This window comes from Hylaeus volcanicus, chromosome 1 (genome assembly GCF_026283585.1).
Source record: "Hylaeus volcanicus isolate JK05 chromosome 1, UHH_iyHylVolc1.0_haploid, whole genome shotgun sequence".
NCBI classification, from domain to species: Eukaryota; Metazoa; Arthropoda; class Insecta; order Hymenoptera; family Colletidae; genus Hylaeus; species Hylaeus volcanicus.
In genome coordinates this window covers 23,330,865-23,336,864 of record NC_071976.1, presented here as the reverse complement: position 1 = coordinate 23,336,864, position 6,000 = coordinate 23,330,865, and the positions used below count along the sequence as shown (strand labels likewise).

General features: G+C 40.3%; 1 protein-coding gene across 2 annotated transcripts in view; it reads right to left on the bottom strand.

The window, feature by feature from the left end:
- LOC128873927 (alpha-mannosidase 2) overlaps positions 1 to 6,000 on the bottom strand; it is a 136,822-nt gene that overhangs the window by 86,964 nt on the left and 43,858 nt on the right. The gene's annotated exons all lie outside the window — the stretch shown is intronic.

Below are 6,000 nucleotides of genomic sequence, written 5' to 3'. Positions count from 1 at the left end.
AAATAGGGGTTGAAGAGAGAAAGAGAGAAATAGGGGTTGAAGAGAGAGAAAGAGAGAGTGAGGCTAGGGGTAAGACTTTCTGCGGCCCGAGGGTGTTTTGACTCGTGCGAGGGTGAGCTCCGTTGTCCATCCAGCCGACCCTAGCTTCTTCGAGAATCTATCCTCTGGAATGAGCGCGAGGGACGATGACGATAGGAAACATAGAGGGTGCAATCGCGGGATGATCGATGGAGAAATGGTTTCGGGAGACTAAACAAATAGAATTGTCTCCCGACTCAATTTTACTTTGTGTTACAGTTTTTAGTCGAAGTGGCTTAGAAGGGAGGCTGGAGAAGCTGTCAGATGACAGAGGATACCATCATTTTTCACATATTAGATCCACAAGTTCCACTAATTGTTCTGCTATTCAAATTAACATGTGAAACATACTTTTAAGTGTTACGAACAAAATGTACCTTCTCTTACCTTCTTCTTCAACGATATTTTTCTATCTTCCTGACAAAGTCATTATACTGTCGCTATAAAGCTTCTGTAGCTTTTTATTAACGGGGTTCCATGGGTAGCACGCGCATCTTCTATGAAGCGTCAACTAACAGAACATGCCGTTATTTTCATACTAGACGTAAATCCGACTTGCGGGCCGATGCGACCGAGAAACAAACTGTGTTTATCTCGAAATTCTTGGCGGTATTCTATCACTCAAGCGACGCGGACGTATTTTCTTCGGTGTCAAGCATTGAAATATACCGATATTTCTGTTACGGTAGTAAATCAATATTGCGAGCCGAAGTGATCGGGTCATGAGTTCCGTTTTTTCACCAAACATTTCATAGTGATGTATAGCTTGAAAGATGGACATGCTTTTGCTTGGCGCCAGTAACGATACCCATCGCAATTTTTGCCACGTGGCCATAATTTTTCCGAGGAACGAATTTTGTTATATTCTCTAATACTCCATTTAATGTCAGCTAATACTCTGTGGAGACTGTAATCGGCTGACAAATACCATTCATCTCCAAAAATTTTATAGTAATCGTTACGACTGGTAAAAGAGGAAATCCCTGCACCCTGTCGATATTTCTAAAATTAAATTCCAATCGAAAAACGTCTGAAATCTAACTGGTGCATCGTGTGGTTGAACCATGGGAACAGAAGAAGAGGAGAAGATGCGTCTGGCCTCGTTGCACGGGAAATTGCATTGCCGGGTAATTGGATGGCGGATGTTTATGCGAGGAATTACACCGGTGCGGAATCCGCTGCTTCACGACGTTATTACTTAATTCACGTCGATATTGCTTTCAGCGGTTCGCGATGGAACTGTCACCACCCATTATGGAACGATACTCCGGGAATTCGCCAGCTTTTCACAATGTAACGGAACGCGATGAAGTTTCCTTAGGATTTAATCTCGGTCCTGCTATTCCCCGATATTTTTCTCGATCAACGTTAACTCGTTAACTGCCACGCTTCGGAAAATTTCTATGAAACTAAAATTTTATTTTTAAATCATGCGAAATTACATAATCTAGGATCTGTCACAGTATTTGTTGTTACAACCTTATCAAAACTCAGGAATCTTATCTAGATTTATTTTCTTTAACACCTCATCTTCAGAATAAGTTTTTTAAATTCCTAGTTATCTTAGCCAAAAATTCAAGAACTCCTTTCAAGATTTAAATACATATTTTTAAATGTACAGTGCGCCGGCGTTTGATTTGACCAGAGTCATGGATATTCTCTCGGTTGATCGATCCCTGGTGGAATTTATCATCGAGAAACATGAATGAAGCGGTCCAATCAGCGCGCAAAGCCAGACGAACTGGCGCACGATAGCGCTCGATCCGAGTTCTCACGGTCTTGTTGGCCTTTCAATCAACGTAATTGGTGTTCGATCAAGTTCAAGCCCATGCCAACAGCGACAATGTTCTTTTCGATTACGGCGTTCTTCGAGAATCGAAGGGCACGCGATTTGAAACAATCGCCAATGATTTCGTATTTTTATTTGAAACGTTATTTTTCTGGTGATTTTTAGAATTCGTTGCAACGAATAAAATGTAGCACACATATCATTCGAGCTTCGAGTTTCCTTATGTATTTGTAAAGTTACTAATACTTAATATACCTACACTTTTTACATACCCATTTCTCTCGCGAGCGGTTAGATTAGCGAGCGGACAATTAAAAATTTGTTTAGATATAATTTGAAAACCCTTCAAGCCTTTTCTAATATTTTACAAACCTCCAACAAGAGGAATCTAAAAGAAAATTTATTTTTTTCATCAAAATAAAAGAGTGCCACCTTAAAGCGATCGAATAAACCACTCTGGTAGGGGAGCCAGCGACGAAGAATTGAGTGTCACCGGGTGGTCTGGTAATCGAGCCCCATCGATACTAGAAAACGAGCCACGTTCTCGATTTCGGAGGCAATCCTGCGATAAAGCTCCAGAAACAAGCCACGGTTTTACTTAATTCGCATCGCGCCGTCTCTTGAATTGCCGAGCAGTCACGTAGCGTTAAAAAGGTCCGAGTCTCGCGAGGCTCCTATCGATACCCTCCTACGGGGTATCGATGCTCGATCTCCCTCGAAAAAAAAAAGAAAAGAGGATATCGTTTCTCTTCCGGTGTCTATTAACGCGACAGTGCAAGGCTCCGTGGAGATTGGAACTTGGGAATACTCGCAACGCTGGAAAGGGGGACTTGAATCTCTGTCTGGCTCTATAACTTTCAGTCTCGAACGCACACTTCTACCTAACGTGTAAAGTACATTTCTGAACCTTGAATTCTTGTGGTAAACCTAGTTCAGAAATATATTCAGATTCTTTTATTTTAATCCTTTTGGATTATGAGGTGGCGTTTGATGTGAAATTTCGTACAATCAATAATGTAAATTAGTGGGACACAGTTTTATTAAAAAATGCTTTGAAGATCAAATATCGAAGGTACAGAAATATTGTAGAACTTGTGATAGGAGGCCATTTTTACATGCAGGAGAGATTGTTTTGAAAAGCGTGATACTTAAAAATAATATAAATAGCAATAAACCAAATATTTAATATTTTTAAGATTTTTAACTACAATATTTTGGTATCACATATTCTTTTTGAATAACTGTTTTGTTAATAAAATACTAATTTTAAATAAAGCCAATCTCTTTATGCATACGATAAGATAAAATAAAAAAAGTCAGAAAAATTAAATCCAAGTTGGTCGAGAACAAAATAAGAACGTATTCGTTCCAGGTCCACGATGCTTTCAAAACCATTTCCCCCTCTCATCCATTCCTGGCTCACGGTGAATCGAATTAGTCAGCCAATTCTAATTACGAGTTTACGGACTTTTCGTTGCACGGCTGAATATAAAACTCGCTACTTTTCCTACGAGGGGAGCACGTGGCGTTATGAGCGAGCCTTTTTATTAGACTCCTCGTTTCTTTTGCAAATGCGAGCGGATGGGCGGCGTCGGCGCAACCGGCGTTTCACCATCCCACCACGGCTTCGTCGCGGAGGATCCAGTTTGAATTTAAAGGTCGAAAATCGCTTGCACGAGGAAGTTATATGGAGATTAAAGCTTGTATCTATAGTAATTACATCTGAATATGGAACAACGTGTTAGAAAAAACTTTGTGCCGATTTCAGATTTCACAGTCACCCGGTGTATAGGCCTGACGGTTAAAGGGGGGCCGCGGCTGATTTGCTTTTCAGTCGCGCCAGCCCGGAGAGGACCGAAACGTTTGAAGTTCGACCAGTGTTTGCGATGGAACATTTTTTTTTGTCCGACACCTACCCCTACGTCCAACCGAGTTAGGGCATTCAGACCGCCGACGACGAAGCTAATATCCGTCGTGCGACGAGAAAATCCATCCATCCTGACGTTAAAACCTTTCATCGTCTGCCGCGGACGAAACTTTTTCTGGCGCCACTAGCTTGCGAACTCGGCGTGGGTCAAATAGACATAGTGGACGTTAGTGAATACGTATTTGAAAAAACTAATCATCGAAATACGAACGTCAAGAACAAAGGATCCTTGGAATTTCAGTATAAATTGCCATGCATGACGATAACAATCATAGGACACCTTATCATGAAAAGTGGTAAAAAGTCTGTTTCATTTAATGATAGAAGAACGTTTTATATATGTCTTGAAATAATAAAACTTTTCAATTTTGGGATTACGTATACCACTCCAAAGTTAAACCTGAAGAATTCTGACGATGGAACAGGAGGTTTGAGATTGGTTTCTGAAGCAGACTCTAACAGATTCTTTTAAGTTCTCGGACCCTCAACTTCGACACCCTATAGATAGAATAGGAGAGGGACTACCAGCAGCATATACTTCGTAAGTATGCAGGAAGTCCTTGTTGTCTTCGTTACACAGTGATTGCGGCCAGTCCCTTCTGCCTCTGGAGTTCTTGACGTTCCTCTGTCCGCTCGTGTCTGGACCCTAATTCGTCCAAAGGAAGCAGAACTGATTTTTTCTGGCTCAGTTTACCATGTGAGGACAGATGACGCACGCTTCACTTATAATACATTGCCAAGAATACTTATCTTTCTTCGTGTTAAGGGACTTTATAGCGAGCTGAATAGTTGTGGAAGTGAATATAAATTTTTTTTTAATCAATCTGCTATATTTAAGACAGCTCTTTGTCATTCGAAAATAATTTTCTTGTATTATTTAATTTGGTGCAAAGGAATTACAATTATAACAAAATTGCATCTTGGACATTCAATCCAGCAATATTTAACCCTCTAGGGGTTGAAATGTTGAATTCAATTGAAAATGCGATAACAAATATCTCGATCAATTTCTAAACACGCTGTTCAACGAATCGTCAATCCAAAGGCCGCGTCTAAGCTTGAATAGAGCAGAAATCGAAGAAACAGAATAATATAATAATGGCGTGACAATGAGCACGGTAACGACGCATTCTCGCGGAAACAATCGAACAGTCGGAAGAGTGAAAATTACGAGCGGCAAAAGTGCGACGAACAGCCTCCGACGACAATCCGGAAACATCGATTAAAATTCTCTACGGTGGAACAATCGACGCTCGCACTCTGCTACCTCTCTCTTCTCTCTCGCGCCTGCGATAATATTAAAGTCTCTCCCACGTTGCTTTCTGGTCACAGTTTTTCCTGGTTTTTACGGTTTTTCCCAGCGTCCATTATAACGTTTCAATTACCGACGCCGAGCGCACCTGTTTCTACCTTTTACTATTCTCTCGATCGTCGACTTATTTATTATTATTTCCCCTTTCGTCATTTCTTCCTATCTTTTTCGTTTCGTCAAATTGCTACACGAGCCAATTTCATTCGCGCCACGTTTCGTCCTTACGCTCGACTCATTCGGTTAAATTCTCTAAAATTTACGACGTTCCGCGAAATGAGTGATTCAATTTATTCTACGCGCAAAAATAAATACAAACTAGATTTAAAAACAAGTCCAAAACTAAATAGAATGTTTAAATGCAAAACTTTCGATCGTGTAGCGACTGTTAATCGATAGTGGTTCATTAAAAATTTATGTAGTATTAAAAATTAAACAGTAATTGTACAAAATTTGTTGCTCAACCTGTTGTCAAGAAGTCTGTACTGCAGCTACCGTATAAGAATTTGTTAAAATGGCCACTCGATTCGAAATGTAGAATTATCTCTGAAACAAAAACAGATAAGCTACGACGAAACACAACAAAAACGAGCAAGTTCGTGTTCGAGTTCGAATTGGAGAGCGATAAACAACGGGGGAGCAGCATTGGCGTTTCGCCGCATCGAAAATGCATTGAGCGATTCTCGAACTTCGCGACTGAACTCTCCACGCGATAAAAAAATTCGATATCGAAATGGGTGTTTCGAACGCAACGTGTTTTCATCGGTTGCTGCGCCGCAACAAAATGAAAAACACGTTGAAAAACATAAAAAATATACTTGGTGTCCCAGTTAACTTAAACACCCTAAATAACTCCATCGCTTAAAATGATACGAAAAAATTGTTCTAAATAAAAGC